The sequence below is a fragment of the Chiloscyllium punctatum genome, chromosome 44 (genome assembly GCF_047496795.1).
Source record: "Chiloscyllium punctatum isolate Juve2018m chromosome 44, sChiPun1.3, whole genome shotgun sequence".
Lineage (NCBI taxonomy): Eukaryota > Metazoa > Chordata > Chondrichthyes > Orectolobiformes > Hemiscylliidae > Chiloscyllium > Chiloscyllium punctatum.
This window is the reverse complement of record NC_092782.1, coordinates 58,039,770-58,050,890: the sequence shown is the minus strand read 5'-3', so window position 1 is coordinate 58,050,890 and position 11,121 is coordinate 58,039,770.

Sequence of the window (11,121 nt, the reverse complement as noted above, 5' to 3'; positions counted from 1 at the left end):
AGACACTAAGCCAGGGATGCTATGATGGTCATTAGTTCTCAGCCAATTCAAGGGAGATAGCCTTCAGTGAATTGGCTGCAGGCACAGTAAGTTAAGGGCAACCTCTGATACCAGTCCATGACCTGCTTGGGATGGTCAGAGTCTGCATCATCTCCTCAGAAGAGCTGAGGAGTTGAATGGTCAGGATGCACTTCATCCATATTGATTCTTTCTGCCCTGTTGGGGGTTGTGGGGTGGGGGGGAACGCTATTTTCCTCCTGGATTGAGGATGGAGCAGGTAATAAGTGAGATTAAAGTGGGTGACACAGCTGTTCCATTTTGTGCAGATGGGGAGGCATCCTGATTGAATGAGAGGGCAGCACAGAGAGCATGTGACAGGGCTGACAGCCAGTAACAGACATCCTCAGACAGAGTAATCAGTCATAGAGATGGACAGCACGGAAACAGATCCTTCGGTTCAACCCATCCATGCCGAACACATACCCTAAATTAATCTAGTCCCATTTGCCAGCACTTGGCTCATATCTCTCTGAACCCTTCCTATTCATATACCCATGAAGATGCCTTTCCAATGTTGTAATTGTATCAGCCTCCACCAGTTCCTCTGGTAGCTCATTCTACACACACACCACCCTCTTGTGTGAAAATGTTGCTCCTTAGATCCCTTTCATATCCTTCCCCTCTCACCCTAAACTGGTCTCTCCCTTTAGCTCAAACCCTCCAACCCTGGCAACATCCTGGTAAATTTATTTCTAATCCTTTCAAGTTTCACAACATCCTTCCAGGAGTGGAAAGATATCAGGTATCAGAGAGAAGATGGTTGCACTTCTGCTGATGGAGTTGGAGAAGGAGCTTGACCGCATGTGGTGTCCTGTGGTGCTCTGTGTTCCTCCTGAGCCTGCACTGGTAAGGGTGGCAACCGCAGACAAGACTGGGCATGGTCTGGTGTGGTGGCCTCCACTGCCAGTCTTGGGTCAAGATGATGCTCAATCTCCGCACCACCCTGTCCAACAGGCCTTCCAGCTTCCTGCCCACCGAGCAGAGCACCAATGTTCCCTTAGCCGCCTCATCCAGACCAAATATCAGGAAGGACCTGATGGTGATTGTCCGGGTACACAGCAGCCTATTTTGGCATTGGCATCTTGTTTTAGGAACAGCGAGTGGTAGAACAGGGCTGGGATTGCTCGTGAGGAGCACTATCGAATAGTGTTAGTTGTTATGGATCAGACCAGACCACCCCTCAAAATATTTTAAGAAGGTGTGCTAGACCTTAGGTTTTCTTATTTTGAAGGTAGATAAAGTCATAGAGTCATAGAGATGTTCAGCATGGAAACAGACCCTTCGATCCAACCCGTCCATGCCGACCAGGTATCCCAACCCAATCTAGTCCCACCTGCCAGCACCCAGCCCATATCCCTCCAAACCCTTCCTATTCATATACCTATCCAAATGCCTCTTAAATGTTGCAATTGTACCAGCCTCCACCACATCCTCTGGCAGCTCATTCCATACACGTACTACCCTCTGCGTGAAAGAGTTGCCCCTTAGGTCTCTTTTATGTCTTTCCCCTCTCACCCTAAACCTACGCCCTCTAGTTCTGGACTCCCTGATCCCAGGGAAAAGACCCTCATGCCCCTCATAATTTTGTAAACCTCTATAAGGTCACCCCTCAGCCTCCGATACTCCAGGGAAAACAGCCCCACCTGTTCAGCCTCTCCCTATAAGTCAAAGCCTCCACCCCTGGCAACATCCTTGTAAATCTTTTCTGAACCCTTTTAAGTTTCACAACATCTTTCCGATAGGAAGGACACCAGAATTGCACGCAATATTCCAACAGTAGCCAAACCAATGTTCTGTACAGTCGCAACATGACCTCCCAACTCCTCTACTCAATACTCTGACCAATAAAGGAAAGCATACCAAACGCCTTCTTCACTATCCTATCTGTCTGTGACTCCACTTTCAAGGAGCTATGAACCTGCACTCCAAGGTCTCTTTGTTCAGCAACACACCCTAGGACCTTACCATTAAGTGTATAAGTCCTGCTAAGATTTGCTTTCCCAAAATGCAGCACCTCACACTTATCTGAATTAAACTCCATCTGCCACTTCTCAGCCCATTGGCCCATCTGGTCCAGATCCTGTTGTAATCTGAGGTAACCCTTCTCACTATCCAATACACCTCCAATTTTGCTGCAAACTTATTAAACTGTACCTCTTATGTTCACATCCAAATCATTTACGTAAATGACAAAAAGTAGTGGACCCAACACCGATCCTTGTGGCACTCCACTGGTCACAGGCCTCCAGTTTGAAAAACAACTCTCCATCACCACTCTCTGTCTTCTACCTTTGAGCCAGTTCTGTATCCAAATGGCTAGTTCTCCCTGTATTCCATGAGATCTAACCTTGCTAACCAGTCTCCCATGGGGAACCTTGTCGAACGCCTTACTGAAGTCCATATAGATCACATCTACTGCTCTGCCCTCATCAATCCTCTTTGTTACTTCTTCAAAAACTCCATCAAGTTTGTGAGGCATGATTTCCTATGCACAAAGCCATGTTGACTATCCCTAATCAGTCCTTGCCTTTCCAAATACATGTACATCTTGTCCCTAAGGATTCCCTCAAATAACTTGCCCACCACTGAGGTCAGGCTCTCCTGTCTATAGTTCCCGGCTTGTCCTTACCGCCCTTCTTAAACAGTGGCACCATGTTTGCCAACCTCCAGTCTTCTGGCACCTCACCTGTGACTATCGATGATATAAATATCTCAGCAAGGGGCCCAGCAATCACTTCTCTAGTTTCCCACAGAGTTCTAGGATACACCTGATCAGGTCCTGGGGATTTATCCACTTTTAACCGTTTCAAGACATCCAGCACTTCCTCCTCTGTAATCTGGACATTTTGCAAGATGTCACCATCTATTTCCCTACAGTCTATATCTTCCATATCCTTTTCCACAGTAAATACTGATGCAAAATATTCATTTAGTATCTCCCCCATTTTCTGTGGCTCCACACAAAGGCCGCCTTGCTGATCTTTGAGGGCCCTATTCTCTCCCTAGTTACCCATTTGCCCTGAACATATTTGTAAAAACCCTTTGGATTCTCCTTAACTCTATTTGCCAAAGCTATCTCATGTCCCCTTTTTGCCCTCCTGATTTCCTCTTAAGTATACTCCTACTTTCTTTATACTCTTCTAAGGATTCACTCGATCTATCCTGTCTATACCTGCCATATGCTTCTTCTTTTTCTTAACCAAACCCTCAATTTCTTTAGTCATCCAGCATTCCCTATACCTACCAGCCCTCCCTTTCACCCTAACAGGAATATACTTTCTCTGGATTCTCGTTATCTCATTTCTGAAGGCTTCCCATTTTCCAGCCGTCCCTTTACCTGCAAACATCTGCCTCCAATCATCTTTCGAAAGTTCTTGCCTAATACCGTCAAAATTGGCCTTTCTCCAATTTAGAACTTCAACTTTTAGATCTATTCTATCCTTTTACATCACGATTTTAAAACGAATAGAAATTATGGTCGCTGGCCTCAAAGTGCTCCCCCACTGACACCTCAGTCACCTGCCCTGCCTTATTTCCCAAGAGTAGGTCAAGTTTTGCACCTTCTCTTGTCGGTACATCCACATACTGAATCAGAAAATTGTCTTGTATGCACTTAACAAATTCCTCTCCATCTAAACCTTGAACACTATGGCAGTCCCAGTCGATGTTTGGAAAGTTAAAATCCCCTACCATAACCACCCTATTATTCTTACAGATAGCTGAGATCTCCTTACAAGTTTGTTTCTCAATTTCCCTCTGACTATTAGGGGGTCTATAACACAATCCCAATCAGGTGATCATCCCTTTCTTATTTCTCAGTTCCACCCAAATAACCTCCCTGGATGTATTTCCAGGCATATCCTCCCTCAGCACAGCTGTAATGCTATCCCTTATCAAAAATGCCACTCCTCTTCCTCTCTTGCCTCCCTTTCTATCTTTCCTGTAGCATTTGTATCCTGGAATATTAAGCTGCCAGTCTTGCCCATCCCTGAGCCATGTTTCTGTAATTGCTATGATATCCCAGTTCCATGTTCCTAACCATGCCCTGAGTTCATCTGCCTTCCCTGTTAGGCCCCTTTCTTTGAAATAAATGCAGTTTAATTTATTAGTCCTACCTTGTCCCTGCCTGCCCTGACTGTTTGATTCATTTCTGTTCTCAACTGTACCAATCTCAGACTGATCTCTTTCCTCACTATCTCCCTGGGTCCCACCTCTTCCCCCCCCCCCCCCCCCCCCCCCCACCTTACAAGTTTAAATCCTCCCAAGCAGTTCCAGCAAATTTCCCTGCCAGTATATTAGTCCCCTTCCAATTTAGGTGCAATCCATCCTTCTTGTACAGGTCACTTCTATCCCAAAAGAGATTCCAATGATCCAAAAATGTGAATCCTTCTTCCATACACCAGCTCTTCAGCCATGCATTCATCTGCTCTATCCTTCTATTCCTGCCCCCACTAGCTCGTAGCACTGGGAGTAATCCAGATATTACTACCCTTGAGGACCTCCTTTTTAAATTTTTGTGAAGTGCCATGCTCCAGATCTGATACAGTTGGTCAAATTAGTTAATGTGAAGCAAAACACAATTTATTTAAACACTATAATTAAAATACAAATAAGATAAGGGGAATTTAGAATAACCTAGCTGTTGGAAAACTTGACTGAATAATAGATACAGTATTTATTACTAATTAACTATTCCAATACAGTAACATCCCATAAACACACCCCTTGGCAAGAAGGTAAGTTCAGACATAGATTCTCACATCCAGTTCTCCAATTCAGGAGGAAGAAACATCAAGAGAAAATTCAGCGAGAGTAGCAGCTAAGAGACATTCACTGAAACTTCCAACACTTTTGAGACCCCAAATAGCTTCTGATGTTAGCAAGAAAAACATAACCCAGAAATCTGGATCTGGGAGAGCTGGCCACACCCATTCAGTCTGCTTCCATTGTTCCAACTTAAAAAAAACATTAAATGCCTCACACGTTGTTTGCAGAAGTTGCCTTCAGTAGCCAGTTCGGCAACCCTGCCTTATAACCTCCCTTCAAAAAAAAAACAGGACAAACTAACCTTTTAAAGAAACAGTATCATCACATGAGGCGAGTTTGGTAAGATGCAGCAAGAGATCTCGCTGAGAGAAACCCTCTGTGAAACTTGACAAGAATGACATTTCATCAAAAAGATGTAACATTCTGCCCATTGGCTTCATTTGAGCTGCTTCCCTGGGTTTTTGAGAGAGCATGGTGCAACCAGCTTTTCTGCCCTCCATGATACTGCCCATCTCAAAGGTCGGGGTTGGGTTCCACTTCACTTTCTACAGACCACTCGTTATTTTCGTCTTACCTAAGCATGGCTATTATCTGATTCCCAACAGTCCCTCCAAAACTCTTACTTACTCAAGAATATACATAATACTGACCTTTGCATTTCAGTTCCCCAGTCCAGTTCTTCTATAACTCTCTTCTCAGAGACTTGATTGCATGTGACTGCGGATTTCAGAGTTACACCATAATTTCACACACATTCCAGCTTTCATTATCCTACAGTACTGACAGTGGGTGATCATTTGTTCTTTCTCAGTATCTGGAAGTCTGGATGATAAACTTACAAAGGCCATTGTCATTGTTCTATGCACATGGAGACAGTACTGTGCTTGAGATTTCTATAACTAGTCACTGGATCCTTGGAATAGGGATCTTACAGCTCTTGAGCTGCCCTCCATATTTATAATAACATACAATTTTAGCAGATAGGGGAATAAAGAAGGCATTTGGTATGCTTTCCTTTCTTGGTCAGAGAATTCAGTATAGGAGTTGGGAAGTCATGTTGAAGCTGTACAGGACATTGGTTCGGCCACATTTGGCATATTGTGTGAAATTCTCCCTTCCTATAGGAAAGATGTTGTGAAACTTGAAAGGGTTCAGAAAAAATATACAAGGATGTTGCCAGGGTTGGAGGGTTTGAGCCAAAGGGAGAGGCTGAATAGGCTGGGGCTGTTTTCCCTGGAGCATTGAAGGCTGAGGGGCGACTTTGTAGAGATTTATAAATTCAAGAGGGGCCTGGATAGGGAAAATAGATAAGGTCTTTTCCCTGGGCTGGGGGAGTCCAAAACTGGAAGCCATAAGTTTAGGGTGAGGGGGAAGGATAGGAAAGGGACCTAAGGGGCAACTTTTTCACACAGAGGTTGGTGCGGGTATGGAATGAGCTGCCAGATAAAGTGGTGGAGACTGGTACAATTGCAATATTTAAAAGGCATCTGGATGGGTATATGAATAGGAAGGATTTGGAGGGATATGGCCCAAGTGCTGGCAAATGGGACTAGAATCGTTTAGGTTTCTGGTCGGCATAAACGAGTTAGACCGAAGGGTCTGTTTCTATTCTGTCCATCTCTATGAGGATGTGACAATAACATATAAATTATGAGAGCAGTCCTTTCAAGCCTGCTCCACCATTTGATAAGATCATGGCTGATCTGAATATAACCTCAATTCCCTCCATACCTTTCACCTCCCCTCCTTCCTGAGCAAGAATCTGTCTAGCTCGGACTTTAAAATATTCAAGGATACAGTATCCACCATTTTTTCAGGAAGAGTGTTCCAAAGATTCAAGACTCTTTAAAATAAAAAGTAATGTTCCTAATCTCTGTTTTAACTGGCAATCCTGATTTTTAAACAGTGACCTGTGGTTCTGGGTTCACCCATAAGAGGAAACATCTTCTCCACATCCACACCATCCAAGACCCCTCAGGATCTCATCTGCTTCAATTAAATTACCCCTTACCCTTAAAATTTCTCTGGACTGATCTTTTCTCATGTGACAAGTCTCTCATTCAGACATTAGTAAGCTGGTAAACCTTTCCTAATCTGCCTCCAATACAGTTCCTTCAAAAGGTGACCAATACCATGCACATGTGGTCTCCCCAGTGCTCTGTTTCACTGAAGTATAACCTCTTTATTTTATCTGAACTCACAATAAATGACAATGTTCCATTCACTGTCCTGATTACTTGCTGAACCTGCGTACCAACCTTCTGTAATTCCTGTATGAAGCTACCCAGATACCTGGACATATCAGAGCTTTGCAATTTCTCAAAATTTAGACAAATTGCTTTCTATTAATTCTGCCTGTCAAAACGGACAATTTCACATTTTCACGCATTATACTCCATTTGCTACGTGTTTTCCCATTGACTTAATCTATTTATATATTTTTATAGTCTCCTTATGCCCTTTTCACGACTTACTTCCTTATTTATCTTTGTGGTTTCAGCAAATTTAGCAACAGTACCTTCAGTCTCTTCATCTAAGTCATTTGGATAAATTGTGCCTATGGCACAACAATCATTACATTTTCCCACCCTGAGAAAAGACCAACTTTTGCCTACTCTCTGATTTCCTGTTTACCAGTCAACCCTCTCTCCATGCCAGTACATTATCCTTTATACCATGAGCTCTGTCTTTCACAATATCCTTTGATTTGGCACTTTGTTAAATGCTCTTGAGAAATGCTAGTATGGATCATCCACCAAATCCCCTATATCCATTGTATCAGTGGATAGATCCATGTGCAATTTGACTGGCCCAAAACCAGTGGCTCTAGGTTGGGCCTGTTGAATCACTAGGGGAGACAAAAGTCAAAGATCTAGCTGACCTCATTCTTTGATTAGAGGGACTGGTGACAATGGTTGCGGCCCTACAGGACATTGGTAAGGCCACTTATGGAATATTATGTTCAATTCTGGTCTCCCTGCTGTAGGAAAGATGTTACATAGAACATAGAACATTGAACGTTGAACATTACAGCACAGAAACGGGCCCTTCAACCCACAATGTTGTACCGAAAACGATGCCAAATTAAACTAATCCCTTTTGCCTGCACATGGTCCATTTCCCTCCTTGCATATTCATGTACTTATCTAAAAGCCCCTAAAATGCCCCTATTGTATCTATTTCCACCACCATCCCTGGCAGTGCATTCCAGACTCCTACCACTCTCTGTGTAAAAAAACTTACCCCTCACATCTCCTTTGAACTTTCCCCCTCTCACCTTAAATGTATGTCTAGTATTAGACATTCCAACCCTGGGAAACAGATTCCGACTGTATCCCCAATCTATGCATCTTATAATTTTATAGGCTTCTATAACATCTCTCCTCAGTGTCCACCACTCTAGAGAAATCAACCTGAGTTTTTCTGGAATCTCCACTGTAGCTCATACCCTCTACACCATACAAAATCCTGGTAAATCACTTCTGCAGCCTCTTCAAAGCCTCCACATTCTTGCTGTCATGTGGTCACCAGAATTGAATGCAATACTCTAAGAGTGGCCTAACCAAAGTCTTATAAAGCTGCAACATGTCACCCTGACAGTTGCACTCAATTCCTTGACCAATAAAGGCAAGGATGCCATATGCCTTTTTTACCACCCTATCTACTTGAGTGACCACTTCCAGGGAGCTATGGATTTGACCCCCAAGATCTCTCTGTCCATTAATGCTGTTCCAGGTCCTGTCAGTAATTGTATATTTTTCCTTTACATTTGATGTCCCAAAGTGTAGCACCTCACACTTACCTGGATTAAACTCCATCTGCCATTTCTTCACCATATCTGCAACTGATCCAGATCCCGTGTGTCCTTTGATAAGCTTCTACACTATCCACAACTCCACTGGTCTTTATAAATTCCGTAAACTTACTGACCCACCCATCTACAACTTCCTCCAAGTCATTTATATATATTACAGACAGCAGAAGTCTCAGTACAGATCCCTGAGGAACACCACTAGCCACAGACTTCCAGCCTGAAAAACACCCTTCCACCACTAGCTTCTGCCTTCTATGGGCAAGCCAATTCTGAATCCACACAGCCAAGTCACCATGGATCCCAAGCATCTTAATCTTCTGGATGAGCCTACTGTGAGGGACCTTGTTGAAAACCTCACTAAAGTCCATGTAAACAACATCTGCTGCTCTATCTTCATCAGTCACCTTCATTACCTCCTTCAAAACTTCAGTCAAGTTGATAAGACATGATCTGCCCTGCACAAAGCCATGCTGACTGTCCATAATTAGGCCACGCTTTTCCAAATGTGCACCACTCTAGAGAAATTCTCTCCAATAGTTTCCCAACTACCAATGTGAGATTCATGGGTCGAAAGTTCCCTGGATTATCCCTATTTCCCTTCTTGAACATTAGCTACTCACCAGTCCTCCAGGACCTCCCCTGTGGCTAGTGAGGGTACAAAGATCTTGACTAAGCTCCCAGCAATCTCCTCTCTTGCCTCTCTCAGTAACCTGGGGTAGATACCATCAGGCCCTGGGGACATATCCACCTTAATGCTCTTCAAGAGATCCAACACCACTTCTTTCTTGATCTCAAAATGCCTGAGCATTTATTAGCATGTTCCACACAAATCTCACTATCTTCCATATCCTTCTCCTTGGTGGATACCAATGCAAAGTACTTAAGTAGGATCTCACCCACATCCTCTGCTTCTAAGCACAAGATCCTTCCTTTATCCTTGAATGGTCCTCCCTTCTCCCTTGTTATCCTCTTGCTTTTAATGTACATATGGAATGCTTTAGCTTGACTGGCCAAGTTCATTTCATGGCCCCTTCTTGCTATCCTAATTCCCTGCTTGAGTTCTTTCCTGCTTTCTTTATAGTCCTCACATGTACTGTCTGATTTTTGCTTCCTAAATCTTACATGTGCTTCTTTTTCCTTTTTGACTAAATTCACAGCCTCCCTCATTATCCAAGGGTCCCTTATCTTACCATCCTTGTCCTTTCTCCCAACTGGAACATGCTGGTCCTGAAATCTGATTAGCAGGTCTTTAAACAATTCCCACCTATCAAATGTACACTTGCCTGATATTGTGAAACTTGAAAAAGTTCTGAAAAGGTTTACAAGGATGTTGGCAGCATTGGAGGGTTTGAAATACAGGGAGAGGCTGATTAGACTGAGGCTGTTTTCCTTTGAGCATAAGATGCTTGGGGATAACCCTATAGAAGTTCATAAAATCATGAGGACCATGGATAGGGTAAAGAGGCAAGGTCTTTTTCCCAGGGAATGAGAATCTAAAACTAGAGGGCATAGGTTTAGAGTGAGAGGGGAAAGATTGAAAAGGAACCTAAGGGGCAACTTTTTCACACAGAAGGTGGTGCATGTAAGGAATGAGCTGCCGAGGAAGTGGTGGAGGCTGGTACAATGACAACATTTAAAAGGCATCTGGATGAGTTTATGAATAGGAATGGTTTCGAGGGATATGGGCCAAATGCTGCAAATGAAACTAGATTATTTTAGGATACTTGGTCGGCACGGAGAAGATGGACTGAAGGGTCTTCTTCTGTGCTGTACTTTTAGATTAGATTAGATTAGATTACTTAAACTGTGGAAACAGGCCCTTCGGCCCAACAAGTCTACACCGCCCCGCCGAAGTGCAACCCACCCATGCCCCTACATTTACCCCTTACCTAACACTACGGGCAATTTAGCATGGCCAATTCACCTGACCTGCACACCTTTGGGCTGTGGGAGGAAACTGGAGCACTCGGAGGTGACTACACTTGACACATTAGAAATATCAGGAACCAGAATAGTTCTCTGCTCTTCTAGCAAGGCCAGAGAATCACTAGCAGGCACGTAAACAAAGCAGTGTTCCTTGAAAATAACAGCACTCCCTCAGTACTGTGACAAGTTATCAACCTGGAGTATGGAATTAAATTCAGGAGTACGCCTTGAACTCATAACTTTCTGACTTTGAGAAGGGAGTGACAATTTCTCACAAAACTTTCACATCAACTTTCTGGAAGTTAAAAAAAAACCTACTAAGAGACACTCTGAATAAAATCCAGGCATGTCAAGATATCGGAACCATATTTTTCATATCAGTAACAGTGTTGGTGTTGCTAATTTTAAAAAAAAGGAAGAGAAACCATCAACATTAAAAGGCATCTGGATGGGTGATACTAATAGGAAGCCCCAGCAATCCAGTTAAACAGAAATATAATAAAAAGAGGAACAACTGCCTATAGTTTCTGTTTTTTAAAAACAATTCAACACAA